Raw genomic sequence first — 16192 nt, forward strand, 5'->3', positions numbered from 1 at the left:
CTACTGCATACTGAATGAGAGGATACCACTGGGGATACAGCAAACACTGATCAGGGAGCTCCCCGGTCTGCAAGGGACAGTAGGCAGGTGACCCTCTCATGAAAGGGGCCTCTTGTGTTTTATGGCTGGGCTGGAGCTAAGGCAAGGTGGGAGTGGGGATGTTTCAGGTAAAGGTGTTGCAAGACAGTGGGTATGAGTCATCCCCAAGTCCTGAGCTCAGCGTGACTGGTCGGGTGGCAAGATGGAGAGGAGAGGAGAGTGGCACTGCTAGGAAGCCCCCTGTCAGGGAGTCAGAATTCCATCCAGGACTTACGTGTCACTAGCATTTTGCTACAAACCAAATGGTCCTTGGTTGGCGGGAAGCCCAGTCTGGACCCTGGTCCACTGTGTGGGTTTGGGAAACCCCCTAACCTCTCTGAGTTTCCAGTTCTTCGTCTGTGACATCAGGGGCTGGGTTGGACAGTGTGTGGTTAAGCTGGAATCCAAGAATTCTACCTCTGGAAGGCAGTGCAGCAGGGCAAACAGAGTTCATGGGTCTCAAGGTCAAAGGGCCAGCTGAGGGAGAGCTGGACTGTGCATGCTTGGACTGGCTGGCTCTGGGCTCCAGAAGGGACTGCCGTGTGAGAATGTGAGTTCCCTGGGAGGAAGATGTTGCCCAAGCCCCACTGGAAAACCAGACTGCCCTGCTCTCTGGGGGATTCTGGTGGGAGAGGGACCAGGCCCCTTGAGCTCCTGCTTGGCCTTAGCTGCTGTGTGTGAGCAGAGAGCAGCTCCAGGAGCAGGCTTGAGGCCTCTGGCTCTCGGCCTCCTTCGCAGCTGTCATTCAGACTCCGCAGCTTTCCTGTCTTGCTAGGAGCCTGCACTGCTTCTTCCCACCTGTGGGCTCCCTCCTGGCTGCGCACAGGCCTGGCACCCGCAGGTGTTCACCTGAAGGGTGAGCCCCTAGTGGCTGGCTGACGTCTGCGGGGATTGGCATGGTGACTTCCGCCCGATGGCCTTGGTGCCTTATCCAGACATCCTCCACACCTCAGACTGGCTGGGCAGAGGCTGTCAGGGGAGCCCAGCAGTGTGTGTGGCCTCGGGACATGCACACTCTTGGCCCTGGCTGCCCCCCTGCGCTTTCAAAGCACCTCCTTTGGACTGGAAGGTTTGGGGGCTTCTGGAATCCTCTGAGACCTGGCTGTACCTCAAGGCCTTTCACACCAGCCCCTTGGAACCGACATCAAGACCCTAAGGCCTCGGGGATTTAGGGGAGATGGCCAACGGAGTGGGGGCCATGAGACCCACAGGGGTATGGAAGGGCTGGAAGAAATCACAGCCTTAGGGGAGACAATGGCTTCCTGTGCTTCCTGGATTCTAACGGGGGTCCTGGAGCCTTGCAGCCCACCCCCTGCCCGGTCTCTCCCATCCCTCTCCTTCCTCCTCTGGCCTCGCTCCAGGGTCTGACAGCTGTGGGCTTGACTCCCAGCCCCACCACTCACTGTGTGCTCTAAGGGAAGTCACTTAACCTCTCAGAACCTCAGTTTCCTCATCTGTAGAATGGGTAGGAGAATAGCACATTTGAACCACAGAGATGTGAGTGGTTAAGGATGCCTTCCCGTGTCAGGCATGTCCCGTGGTGCCTGGCACGTGGTAAGTGGTCAGGTGAGTTCCACTCCTCCTGACGTTGCTGTGGTCACCCTGTCCTCCCCTAACGGCAGGCGCTGGGGAAGCAGCTGGGGGCTGCAGAGGCTCAGGCCCTCCTGATGGCCGCAGGCTTGTCTCAGCTCCAGCCAAGTGCTGCAGGAATGTGGCTTGCCATACCACAAACTGCTCTCTCGGGTGACCATGGGGATTCGGACTTCTCCTGTGAAAACTCCTGAATGTTAAGTGGAGGTAGTGCAGCGTTGGCAGTCACTGCCCTGCCCATGTCCCCACCACGAGGATTGCCAGATGAAATGCAGATCAAGTGAGCCATGATCCCACCACTGCACTCCAGCCTGGGCAACACAGCAAGACCCCAGCTAAAAAATACAGATTGTACAGGTTGCCAGTGAACTCTGATTAGGGATATTTATTAATTTACTTTCATAGGTCACTGTAACCTCGTGCTCTTGGGCTCATGAGATCCTCTTGCACTGATCTCCCAAAGCACTGGGATTACAGGTGTGAGCCATGGCACCCAGCCTAAATTTGGATTTTTTTTAGTATAAATACATACTAAATATTGCATGGGACACGTTTATCTGAAAATTTTATTTATTGTTTATTCAATATTGAAATTTAATAATAAAATTAATAAATTATTAATTTATGAAGGCCCTGTGTGCCTGTGCGTGTGTGTGTGTGTGTGTGTTTATTTTCTGTCTTTATCTCTGGCAACCCTACCTGTGACTCTTCCCATTTCTGAGCATGCAAGCTCAGCTCCAACCATATCTGCACTTTTTGGCCCACAGACCTGCTCTGACCACTGGCACCCACAGCCAGGAAGGGCTGGGGAATACGCTCTTGAAACAGTGACATGCCTGGTGTATTCCACACAGGGACAGATCATTTTTTAACACTTCCCTTCTCTACATGACAAAATTACATTCAATGCTAATCATGAAACAAAAGGAATAATATTAATAGCTAAAAAAGGAATGCAAGACCAGGTGCAGTGGCTCACGCCTGTAATCCAAGCACTTTGGGAGGCCAAGGCAGGTGGATCACTTGAGGTGAGGAGTTCGAGACCAGCCTGGACAACATGGTGAAACCCCGTGTCTACTAAAATTACAAAAATTAGCCGAGTGTGGTGGCGGGTGCCTGTAATCCCAGCTACTTGGGAGGCTGAGGCAGGAGAATTGCTTGAACACAGGAGGCAGAGGTTGCAGTAGGCTGAGAGCGTGCCACTGCATTGCAGCCTGGGCAACAAGAGCAAAACTGTGTCTCAAAAAAAAAAAAGGAAATGCAGATGAGAATTTGCTATTTGCTTGCAATAACCTTTCTGTATGAAATCATGATGAGGAAAAATGGCATCAGAAAAGTGATAAAAACTTTCCTTCATGTTGATCAGTCACGATAATGGATAATGACATTATGGTTTCTATTTTCAGCTTTCTTTTCTGCAGTTGTGTCAAGTGATTTTGTCAACATTGGTCTTCCTCATGGACTTGTGTTGAATAGCCAGGCTTCAACACAGTGGGCTGAACAGTCAGCTCATATTCTCTCCTAGGGAATGGATGAGCACGTTTCTTAACTTCAATTTTGTAAAGTTTCTTTTTGATGAAGCAATGGGTACAAAATGTTAGAAAAAGTCTTCAACGTAAGTATAACTTTGGTAGAGTTCTTTCTTTTTCTGAGACGGAGTTTCACTCTTGTTGCCCAGGCTGGGGTACAGTGGCGCGATCTTGGCTCACCGCAACCTCTGCCTCCCGGGTTCAAGCGATTCTCCTGCCTCAGCCTCCCGAGTAGCTGGGATTACAGGCATGTGCCACCACGCCTGGCTAATTTTGTATTTTTAGTAGAGACTAGGTTTCTCCATGTTGCTCAGGCTGGTCTCGAACTCTTGACCTCATGATCAGCCAGCCTCCGCCTCCCAAAGTGCTGGGATTACAGGCATGAGCCACTGCACCCGGCCTCGCAGAGATTTTTAAAAATCCCATTTCACAGTACATTCCAGAATGGGCAACATTGTGGAGGTCTTTGTTTCTCTGGGATCAGTTCTAGCAGTTTTTGATTGCCTTCACAGTAGAGAAATATTGAGTGAAAATGGAAACTCCAAGTGAAAACGAAAACTCTAAGTGCTGATGAAAGTAACTCAAGCTCTGTCTTTTCGCCCTCACAGCCTCTGGGCTGTAGCTGCTTATTCTGAGTATCCTGCTGGGACCTAAGAACATGAGACCCAGAGGTTTAGAGACGGAAACTGCACCTGAATGAGCTGGAGAGGTCCTGGAGCATTAGGAATTCATTCTCGAAACAGACGCTTGTAGCTAAATATGCATGTCAGGGCTGAACCGGGTGGGAGTTTGCAGAACTAACTTCTACATGTACAATATAAAGTTTATTAAAGAATGAATAATAAAAAGTGTGAACTTGGAGCTTCACATATATCATTAAAACTCAACAGTTAACTCTGGAAATATTCTGGAACTTGAATGAACAAAAGATCTAGGAACCTGGAAAACATCTCTGATGATGTTTAGAATTGTCTGTGCATGGTAATAATAAAAACACTGATTTATAGTTGGTCATATTGAGAGGCAAAGCCGGTTGGGCTTCTGGGTGGAGTGGGGACTTGGAGAACTTTTCTGTCTAGCTAAAGGATTGTAAATGCACCAATCTGCGCTCTGTGTCTAGCTAAAGGTTTGTAAACACACCGATTAGCACTGTGTAAAATGGACCAATCAGCACTGTGTAAAATGGACCAATCAGCGCCCTGTAAAATGGACCAATCAGCAGGATGTGGGCGGGGCCAAATAAGGGAATAAAAGCTGGCCACCATGTGCCACCAGTGGCAACCTGTTTAGTATGCTTCTGTGTGATGCTTGTTTTTTTTTTTTTTTTTTTTTTGTGCTCTTTGCAATCTTGTTGCTGTTGGCTGTTTGGGTCTGCCCTGATTGTAAGACACCCATGGCAAAGGTCTGCAGCTTCACACCTGGATGAAGTCAGCGAGACCATGAGTCCACCAGGAGGAGCGAACAACTCCGGACCCGCCACCTTTATAGAGCTGTAACACTCATAGGGGAGCTCTGCAGCTTCACTCCTGAAGCCAACGAAACCACGAACCCACCAGGAGGAACGAACAGGTCTGGACGTGCCATTTTTAAGAGCTATAACGCTCACTGTGAAGGTCTGCAGCTTCACTTCTGAAACCAGCGAGACCACGAACCCACCAGGAGGAATGAGCAACTTTGGTTGCGCTACCTTTAAGAGCCGGAACACTGACTGCGAAGGTTTGTGGCTTCACCCCTGAAGTCAGCGAGACCACGAACCCACCACAAGGAAGAAACTCCGAGCACATCTGAACATCTGAAGGAACAAATTCCGGACACGCCATCTTTAGGAACCGTAACACTCACCGCGAGGGTCCGTGGCTTCATTCTGGAAGGTAGCGAGACCAAGAACCCACTGGAAGGAGCCAATTCCAGACCCAATATTATTGTAGAATTCTCTCAAGACTGTGGGTGTGGTGGCTCAGGCCTGTAATCTCAGAGCACTTTGGGAAGTCAAGTTGGAAGGATTGCTTAAGGCCAGGAGTTTGAGTCCAGTCTGGGCAACATAGTGAGACCCCGTCTCTGCAAAAAATTAAAAAATCCAGATATGGTAATGTGTGCCTGTGTCCCAGCTTTTTTGGAGGCTGAGGTGGGAAAATGGCTTGAGACCAGGAGTTAAAAGCTATGAAGAGCTGTGATCATGTCATTGCACTCCATGCTAGGCAAGAGTGACAACCCCCAACTTTTAAAATATATATTGTTGAGGCAGAGTTTCACACTGTCCCCCAGGCTGGAGTGCAGTGGCATGATCTTGGCTCACTGCAACCTCTTCCATCAGGTTCAAGCAATTCTCCTGCCCCAGCTTCCTGAGTAGCTGGGGTTACAGGCGCCTGGCTAATTTTTGTATTTTTAGTAGAGAAGTTTTCACCATGTTGACCAGGCTGGTCTTGAACTCCTGACCTCAGGTGATTCACCCACCTCGGCCTCCCAAAGTGCTGGGATTACAGGTGTGAGCCTGGCATAAATAAAATTTTTTAAAAGAATGAAACAATTATCTACAGACAACTTGTCCCTTCATGGCCTGAGTAGGCAGGGCCCTGCCTTTGGCATCGTCTGTCTGGGGCCAGCTATTCTTTGACGTGAGTTGGTGTAAGTGTCCCAGCTCCCTCGCTCCAGCACAGAGGGACTGATCTGAGCCCTGGCTTTCCTGGGCAGATGGAGCTCCAGCTGCCCCAGAGGTGTCTATGTCAGTAACTTGCCCCTCCTTGGTTGCTCCTCCCATCTCCCTTCCTCCCATACCAGTGTTTCCTGGACCACCTTATGAATCAAGTGCTTGCACTTACATCCTGTCTCAAGATCAGTTTTTGGGAGAATCCCAGTCAGGACAGTAGCTCATTCAAAAAAATAAAAAATAAAAAAAATTCAAAAAACACACAACAGGCCGGGCGCAGTGGCTCATGCCTGTAATCCAGCACTTTGGGAGGCTGAGGCAGGCAGATCAAGAGATCGAGACCAGCCCAGCCAACAGGGTGAAACCGTGTCTCTGCTAAAAATACAAAAATTAGCTGGGTGTGGTGACGCGCGCCTGTAGTCCCACCTACTCAGGAGGCTGAGGCAGGAGAATTGCTTGAACCCAGGAGGTGGAGGTTGCAGTGAGCCGAGATCATGCCACTGGACTCCCGCCTAGCGATAAAGTGAGACTCCGTCTCAAAACAAAAAACAAACGAAAACAACAGTGACAACAAAACACACAAAAGACAAGCCAACAGAATAACATCACTGGTCCTCAGACAGGTGGATGATTGGATAGGCAGGTGATAGGGAGGTAGGTAAGCAGGGCTTACCTGAAGCTCATGGAGCGGAAGTTCAATGTCTTACTTTTCTGATTTTCCTCTTCTCTGAGTTCATGTCTCCTTCCAACTCTCCCTCCCCGCCAGCCTCCACAAAGGGAAAACGAAGCCCCCAGATCTTGTCTTTTAAGCCCTCAACCTGACGTCGGGGAAAGAACCCTGACCTGTCTTTCCTCCCTCTTTCTGGCGTGAGAGGGCCACACTTGGTAGGGGGTATCCTCCTTTTCACAGCTAATAACACAGAAATGAGCTCCTTGTGCCCGCTGGGGAAGGGCCACAGGGATGGGCCTCAGCCCCCCACAGAAAAGGCTCCCCAGCTCCCGAGGGAAGTTTGGGAGCAGCCCGGGAGCTCCCATGGGCAGGCAGTAGGCGTGACGGAAAGAGAAAAATCACAGCTCACACCAAGTAAGGCCTGTTGCTGGGTGCGCTGAACCTTTGGACAAAACTTTGTTTCATTTAGCAAACCTCCATAACAATGCTTTGAGGAAGCGATTCCCACTTTCAGACAAGGAAACTGAGGCTCAGAAGGCAAAGTCACCTGCCTAAGTTTCACAGGGCTTCGGGGGTGGAGCACTTACCAGTAGGAATGCTGGCCAGAGCCCCTTCTTTGCTCAAACTCTGCCTGTGGCTCCCACATCACTCCAGGTAGAAGCTGAAATCCTTTCCATGGCTCACATGGCTCTGCTTAATCAGTCCCCCACCCTCACCCGGTTCCCCCTAAGCCTACCCCCCACCACACTGCCTCTTCTTGTTCTTCAGATAGCCCTGGATCCTCCCGCGTTGGGGCCGCCATCCCTGTATCTGACTGGAGCTGGCTTCCCATGGAAGTAGGTGACCCGCAGCCACCTCCCTGCAGTCACCAGGTCTCTCCCCACAGGCAGCTTTTCCTTTCGGCCTTCCCTGGCCTTTCTGTTGGAGATCGCAGCCCTCCCACCCACTGACCTCCTGCGGCCAGGACTCCCTGACGTATTCTCCATATATCTTACATGTTTATGTATTGGATATCTGCCTCTTTCCAGCAAAACATTGGCTCTGAAAGGGCAGAGACTTTTGCATGGTTTGTTCACTGTCATTTCCCCGGTGGCCAGAACATCACCTGGCACATAGTAGGTGCCCAATATGTGTTTAATGGATGAATGAGTTGGGACCTGCACCCGGGTAGTTTGAACTAAAGTGAACTAACTAAAATGTACCCTGACAGAAACCAAACTTCACTGAATTGTAAATCAGACTTCAGTATTTAAAAAATTTATTTTTACTTTTTATCATGGAAATTTTGAATAAACACAAAGTAGCAAGAATAGTATAACATGTCACCCAGTTGCAACAATTGTCAACCCACGGGCAATCTTGCGTCATGTGCACCTTCTCCCACTTCCACCCTTCCTGTGTTATTTAGTTTAAAAAGTACCCCAACTTTTAGCATCTTAGTAGTTTAGCAAAATAACAGTTCCTGTGGATCAAGAATCTGGGCCCGTCTCATCTGATGGCTCAGCTGAGGGCAGAGCTGCTCCTGAGCTCATTCAGGCGGTTGTCAGTAGGACTCAGCTCCTCCCAGGCAGGGGGCCAGAGGCCTCCCTCAGTCCTTTGCCAAGTGGGTCTCTCCAGAGGGCAGCTTACAACACGGCAGTGGCTTTGCCAGAGTAAGTAAGGCAGTGCTGGGTGGGGGGAGTCCAATTGAGAGGGGAGTCACAATCATTTGTGAACTAACCTCAGAAATGACATCCCAGCCCAGGGCAGTGGCTCAAGCCTATAATTCCAACCCATTTGGAAGCTGAGGCCAGAAGATTCTTAAGGCCAAGAGTTTGAGATCAGCCTGGGCAACTTAGCCAGACCCCATCTCTACCAAAAAAAAAATGAAAAAAATTAGGGGGGTGTGGGTGCACACGCCTATAGTCCCAGCTACTCAGAAGGTTAAGGCAAGAGGATCACTTGATCCTGGGAGGTTGAGGCTGCAGTGAGCTGAGATTGCACACTGCACACCCGGCCTAAGCAACAGAGTGAGACCGTCTCAAAAAAAAAAAGAAAAATGAAAAAAAAAAAGAGAAGACATCCCATGGCTTTTGTGGTATTCAGTTCATTTGAATCAAGTCCCTAGGTTTGGCCTACACACAAGGTGAGAGATTGCACAAGGGTGTGAATGCCAGGAGGGGCCCTAGCCCATGCCTCCTAGAGAAATGTGGGCTCCTGGACGCAGGGCCCTGTGCGCGAACGCTCACCACAGCATTGCCACAAGGCAGAGGCTTTGTGCACCACGGCGCATCCCCCCAGCCCTCCTGGCCCAGCAGTGCTGTGCTGCGGCACTGCCTCCACCCTGCCTGTGCTGTCCTCTGCTCTTCTGCCTCTGGGCTTGCTCAGCCCCTGCAGGTACAGGCTGGGTTTGTGAGGGAGCTGATGTTCTTAGGGGCAATCTTGAACCGATGGGAATGTGAGTCTGTAGATGAGTCTCTGACCTCCATCCTATGCATTCTACGTAGTGCTTCATACAATCCTTGGTGGGGTCAAGCTGCCAGTGCCAACAGCAGTGAACACCTTTGCTGGGCACCCTGCGTTGTTTCTGGACTCTTCCCCTGTTGTGGCCAGCTTCTGAGATGACCTCTGATGAGCCTCACCTCCAGTCTTCATGCCCTGTGACGTCTGTGGTCTGTTTACCTAGTGGAGTAAGGTGGAGGTGATGGTGTGTGACTCCCAAGGCCGGGTCACTGAAGGCATTGCAGTGCCCTCCTGCATCTTTTGGATTCTCACCCTGGAGAATGCCAGCCGACGTGTTGTGAGGACATTCAAGCACCCTGTTGAGAGGAACTGAACCTCCAACTAACAGCCATGCAGATGAGCTTGGAGACAGACCTTCCAGCCCCAGGCGAACCTTCAGATTATGGCAGCCCTGGACAATGACTGACAGCAAACTCACAAAGAAAGCTGAGCTGGAACCACCCAGCCAAGACCCACAGAAGCTACAAGGGATAAATAAAAGATAACTGTTGCTTTAAGCCATCTGCTCGTGGGGTAATTTGGTGCATGGTAGTAGATAATAGTGAGACTTTTATTCTCCTACTTCCTCCGTCTTGCTTCCTGAGAGCACCTCCCAGACCAACTGCCTGCACCCAAGCCTTTGTCTCAGCTCTGCTTTCAGGGGAATTCAAACCAACACAGTCACAGTGAAAACTTAGGGTCAAGATAATGCTATCCACAAGACACTTGATAAACTGTGGTATTGTTATTCCACTGACCCCAAACAGCAGTGAACATGAGTGACCAAGAACTACCTCAATCAGCTAGGGGAGCTCCCTAGCACCTAATGTGAAATGAAAAAAAATCAAGAAGCAAGAAAAAAGAATACCCACAGTGAAACTCTCAATAAAAAGTTTCCAAACACATAGTTCCATTATTTGCACTAATGCTTATGGGCACATATGTATGTAGTGGTAAAAGCACAAAAGTGTTTGTGAGATGAGCAAACGCCAGAATCAGAGTAATGGCCACTTCCGGGGATGCAAAGAGAGGAGAGACTGGCTGGGAAAGGGACCCAGGAGCACCATGTATTGGAATCCTTGGTGGAGAATTGAAGCAGATCTGAAGATGAAGCTTGTTGGTGAGTGCAAAGCTATGTGTTATATAATTTTCTATGCCTGGTTGCATATTCATTGTTGCATTTAATTTTTTTTTTTTAGATGGATTCTTGCTCTGTCACCAGGCTGGAGTGCAGTGGTGCAATCTTGGCTCACTGCAATCTCTGCCTCCCGGGTTCAAGAAATTCTCCTGCCTCAGCCACCCAAATAGTTGGGATTACAGGCATGTGCCACCACACCCAGCTAATTTTTGTATTTTTAGTAGAGACGGGGTTTCACCGTGTTGACCAAGATGGTCTTGATCTCTTGACCTCATGATCTGCCTGCCTCGACCTCCCAAAGTGCTGGGATTACAGGCGTGAGCCACCACGCCTGACCACATTTAATATTTTTTAAAATGAGGGATGAAACATACAAAGGGAACTTGGAGGTCTGATTCCATTTCAGCCGCTGGTTCCATGGCCTTCCAGAGCACTTCCCAAAAGGTACCACTCATGGTCCTGCCTCAATGACTTTGCATTGGCTGTTCCATCCCCAGTGATACTTTTCCACCAGCGAGATGCCTGACCTCATTCTTGCCCTTGTGTTCAGAACCACAAAACACTGTATATTGTAAAAATGTCCCGTTTGCTTATGCCTGAGTGAATGGGTTTCTGCTGCTAACCCCCTGACCAGGCACGGAGCAGTGGTCTTTGCAAGGATGGGCCTGGGGCCTTTGGGTCATTCCTCCTGAGAAATGCTGCTCAGGCCTTTGACCAAGACACAGGAAAAAGGGAGCAGAGATGCAAACACAGATATGCAGCAACCACTCTGCCCAGATTCACCTCGGCTTCCCCCTTGGCACTTGCTATTTTCACAGCTCTCCAAGGCCATTAGTGACAACTGTGCCCTAAGTAGGTCACAGCGATTATCCCCCTTTTAGGGGCAATCATCATCATCATTGTGAGGCCACAGGTTGGTGTTTAGTGTCCTGCTGTTCCACGAACTACTTGGACACTTGACAGGCCCCATCAGCACAAAGCCCTTCAGAGAGGCCAGGGACAGCAATCTGCTCTTTCCTTTTTCCAGAAGGAACAGAGGTTGAGAGAGGGTAAATGAACCCCCTGCCCTGCCAAGAAGAGTGTCAAGTGGGCTTTGGGGAGGGGATGAGTCCCCCTCAGACACTGTGAAAGGATGGTGTCCTCTGTGCCCAGGATCTGGTGTTGGCACCACTGACCACCCCCTTCCTTCAGAGAACGTCTCCTCTGTCCCTCCATGTGGTCCTGGGGAGGCTGCCAGGCCAGCTCACCGCCACCCTCCCTGCAGTGGGGAGCAGCCGGTCCAAATGGGATCATGAGCCACAAAGCACACAGGAAGTTAGAAATCCAGTGGTGCAATCAGAAGCAGAAAAACAAACCCCCCAAATCTGAGTGTCTCAGTGGACCACAAGATAAATTCAAGTTGGCAAGATAAAAAGGAAGGTTTCGCTAAGTGTTATTTAAGAAAAACAAGCAGGCAGGGCTCAAATTAGGAACAGAATGTGTGGGGATAAGCAAAGCTCTTCTTCTTGTACATCCCACAGTTTCCAGAGAGGAGGACAACAAAAATGCCTTGACCACTTGAGGTGAGGACCTGGAGGAAAGGTTCAAGAGACCAAAGCCTTGCAACCTGGAGCAGAGAAAAGCACAGCCTCACTCTTAGGCCCACCCTTAAAGGCTGTGCCCTGGGCCCTGCCAGGCCCCACCCAGGTCTGGCCCTCGCTTCCCTCACTGTTACACATTTGCCTTAAATTAGAAGCAGACCTGCACACAGCCACCCACCCGATCCTAGGGGCTGACACCATATTTTATCTGCCATTCTTTTATTTATTTTTTTTTTTAGATAGGAAAATGGAGACCCAGGAAGATGCACAAACTTGCCCACAGGTCCCAAGGCTGGCTGGGACTCTGTGGGACTTGAAGCCCAATGCTGGAGCCCACGTCCCTCACTGCTACTCCCTGCTGCGGCCCTGACTCACCCCTTCCAGCCTGCCCACTACTCTCAGCCCTTCCAGGCTGCCCACTACCCCGCCTGATGCTGGGTCCTAAGCCTGTGGGCTCCGGCCCAGCCCAGCTGTGCGTGGATCATGGAGTTGAATGGTGGCTCACTGGTCTCCCGCTCCCACCCCTGCCCCCACCCACACACTGCTAGTTTTCCTTCTAGCAGTCAGAGGGATGCTGTTGAAAGTCATCCTCCTTCCTCCTCACAAACCCTCCAGGGCTCCCATCTCCCTCAGGATGAGGCCAGAGTCCTCCCACTAGCCCCCGTGAGTGCTCTGGCCTGGTGGCATGCCTGCTCCCCTTGCTGCCTGCTCATTTCATTCTGGCCACTCACGGTACTGCCTCAGGGCCTTCGCATTGGCTGTACCCTCTCCTGCAATGCTTTTCCACACTACACAGACAGAACTTGCTCCCTCACCTCCTTCAGACTTTGTTCCACTGCAGCCTTCTCAGTAAGCCTTCCTCAAGCGCCTTGTGGTGGAGAGGTACAGAAATACCCTCTAGGGTGGGAAGAAAAGCAGCCAGCCTGGGGCCCCAGTCAGGACCTCAAGATGTGCCCTTATGCTGCTCCGATCCTGCCCTGTCTCAGGGTGTGCCCTGCTCTCAGATGTGCCTGCCGCTGACGACCATTCCCACTCCGACAAGGAGGCTGCAAAGGCTGTAGCACCCGGGGATGAGGATGAAGCATTTTTATTCTTCCCACTGTAAGACGAAGTAGCATGCGTAAGAAGCCACGTTGGCTCATTTCTGCTTGAACCCCTGACTCTGTGACAACGTGCAGCTCTCTGGAAAGATGCTTTGAAGACAAAGCAGGATGAAGCGCACGGCCCCGCACGTCTCTTGCCTGAGTCACTTGATTCCTTAAAAGAGAAGAGCTCTAGTCCTTGCCTTTCTGACAGGCTTAATGACGATGCCTCTGCCATCTATAACCAGAGGTGCTCTTACACCCACACCTTGATGGGCTGCTGCTTCAACGTAACTTCTGAGCAAGTCCGATATGATTTTGCACTTGCTGAACCTCCACCACCTGTATGTAAGCCGTGGGCTTCAACAGAACTGCCCCGAGGCAGTAGATGTGGTCTGGAGTCCTCAGACTCCTGAATGAAATGAACTTTAGTTCTTCGAAAGCTTGATTTTGTTTTCGTTGTCAACACTGGGAAATCGGGCTTAGAGGGGCTTCCAGGGGCCTCTTTGCCCTCCAGCTTTCCTTGCCTCCTCTTGTCTCCTGATTTGCCCTTATGTTTCTCTACCTTCCAGGAACCCGAGTTGCTAAGCTCCTAGCTCCAGCCTGTCCCACCAGCGGGGGCTCCAAGGGGCTCAGGCTTCCCAGAGTCCAGTGCCCACAGGGCAGACAAACCCACATCGTGTGCCCGAGTCTCCTGGCCTGGTTTAGGCATGTGATTACACTCATGGGGTCTGTGTCTCTTGCTCGGATTTAACCACATACCCTCCCAACCCGCCAACTAGGTTTCAATGCAAGGGAAGGCCAGATCCCTGTGTGTCATGTCTAACCCACACACCCACGTGAGCGCATGTCTGTGCACATGGAGCGTGTGTCTGGGGTCCCGATGGCAGTGTTTACACAGGAACCTCTGTCCAGTGAGCGGGCACACATGCACGTCCTGGGCATCTGGGGCTGGAACTCTCAGGAGTGAGAATGGGGTAAGGGGCAGAGAGTCCTTTACAGTGGGCCACCAGGGCACCCCCACTGGCGGCATGGACCCATCTCCTCAGGGGGCATGGAAAATATCTGGAGCCTAGGTCGAGGGTATGAACGTCCCCAGGGAGAAGGAAGGTCATCAGTGAATGTAGAGTGGGCAGAGTTGCCCCTTCCAGGGGAGTGAGCAAGGGGCACATCCCGTCAGTGCTGGGTCCAGCGAGGGCTTGGGGGCTGCCATTAGCCCACGTGGTGCGTTGTGTGAAGGAAGAAAGTGCCCTCTAAGGGTGGCTGCAGTCCCAAGGGTTGCAGGGCTTGGCTAGCGGAGCATGGACTGAATGTCAATGAGCACTGTGCCTTTGGCAGGATGCCCTTGGGCAGTGCACAGCCTGTACCGCTGTACAGGGCATCCGTGGGGGAGGCGGGACTTGTGGAGACACATCAGACCAAGGTCAGCTCCAGTGTGAATGGGGGAATTGAGGGAACCCGAGGGCAGCAAGAGGTGGAGAGGCATCCAAGAAAGGCCCAGAGGATAGGTAGGCTGCGTCCCCACCATCAGTCACGTGAGTGCCTGGCAAGACCATGAGTCAACATCCCAGCACTTGGGGTGGAGTGGGGTCCACATACTCACTTCTCTGGTGCCACCACAGCTCAGGGGGCCTCTTGTCTGCACGCTGAGCCAGGACTGGCCACGATGGAGGGGGCCAAAGAACAAGAGAGCCCTGCTCTCTAGTTAAAGAGAAAATATGCACCCACACGGAACATGTTTAAAAATGTTCTTCACAAGTTAAACCTAGAGTCACCATATGGCCCAGCAATTCCACTCCGAGGTGTCTACACAGAAGAATTGAAAACAGGTGGCCGGGCGTGGTGGCTCACGCCTGTAATCCCAGCACTTTGGGAGGCCGAGGCGGGCAGATCACGAGGTCAGGAGATCGAGACAATCCTGGCTAACACGGTGAAACCCCGTCTCTACTAAAAATACAAAAAATTAGCCGGGCGTGGTGGCGGGTGCCTGTAGTCCCAGCTACTCAGGAGGCTGAGGCAGGAGAATGGTGTGAACCCAGGAGGTGGAGCTTGCAGTGAGCCGAGATCGTGCCACTGCACTCCAGCCTGGGCAACAGAGAAAGACTCCGTCTCAAAAAAAAAAAAAAAAAAAGAAAACATGTATTTGAACAAAAACTTATACATAAGTGTTTACAGCAGCAGTATTCATAACAGCCAAAAGGTGAAAGCAGCCCAGTCGTGCATCCACAGATTAGTGGTAACAACTGCAGATGTGGATCCAAGCTTGGACACTTCTTACCTTCCAGACCCTGGACAAGTTCTGCAGCCTCTCGGACCCTCAGTCTCTTCATCTAAAAAATGCAGACGACAGTGCCCAGTTCTTGGGTGGTTGGGAAAACTAAGCCTACATACATAAGGTGTCAGATGCCCTGTAGGTCCTCACGGATGTACGATATACCTGTACGATGGGATATTATTCAGCCACAAAAAGGTACAAGACAAGTGGACCTTGAAAACACTATGCAGAGGGAGGATGGCAGTCACAAGAAATCACATACAATTCCACTTATATGAAATATCCAGAATAGGTAAACCAACAGAGACAGGAAGCAGACTGCTGGGTGCCAGGGGCCAGAGGAAGGGAGGAGTGGGGAGTGACAGCTCATGGGAATGGAGTTCCTGTCGGGGGATGAAAGTGCCCGGGAGCTAGATAGAGGTGATGACTGCACAGCACTGTGAATGTACTAAATGCCGTGAAATTGTTCACTCTAAAACTGTTAATTTTATATTGTGTGGATTTTACTTCAATTTAAAGAAATCTCATGCCTGAAATCCTGACACTTTGGGAGGCCGAGGCGGGAGAATCACTTGATCCCAGGGGTTCAAGACGAGCCTAGGTAACACAGCAATATTCCATCTCCAAAAAAAATTTGAAAAATTAGCTGGGTGCGCTGTCATGCACCTGTAGTCCCAGCTACTGGGAGGCTGAGGCTGAGACAAAAGGATCACTTGAGCCTGGGAGGCTGAAGCTGCAGTGGGCTGTGACTGTGCCACTGCACTCTAGCCTGGGTAACAGAGAAAGACTTGCCTCTCTTAAAAAAAGAAAAGAAAAGATCAAGAAAGCAGATGACCAACGGCCACAAAAATTTGCAGAGCTTCTTGCAGACTAGGGAACACAAGGCTGGTGTTTAGAATAGTCACCAGCTGGCCTCATAGAGAACAGTCTGAGCCCACCTCTCCCTGATGGGTTGTGGGGAGGCCTGGGGTCCTGGAAGAAGGCCGTGTGGCTCAGGTTAGGGGCTTGGGCTGTGAATCCCTAAGTATGAACATATCTGCAGACGCCCCCTCCCCCTCTGCCGCAGGCTCCCGAAGGAGGTCTGGACAGAGGGGAGGAGGGCCAAGGGTTGGTGGGTTTTGA

At 50.9% G+C, this 16192-nt stretch overlaps 1 pseudogene; it reads left to right on the forward strand.

The window, feature by feature from the left end:
- Window positions 1-4861: 4861 nt before the first annotated feature.
- The window catches only part of LOC134758474 (uncharacterized), a 32553-nt pseudogene continuing 21222 nt past the window's right edge, over window positions 4862-16192 (forward strand).

The sequence above is a fragment of the Gorilla gorilla genome, chromosome 4 (assembly GCF_029281585.2).
Source record: "Gorilla gorilla gorilla isolate KB3781 chromosome 4, NHGRI_mGorGor1-v2.1_pri, whole genome shotgun sequence".
NCBI lineage: Eukaryota > Metazoa > Chordata > Mammalia > Primates > Hominidae > Gorilla > Gorilla gorilla.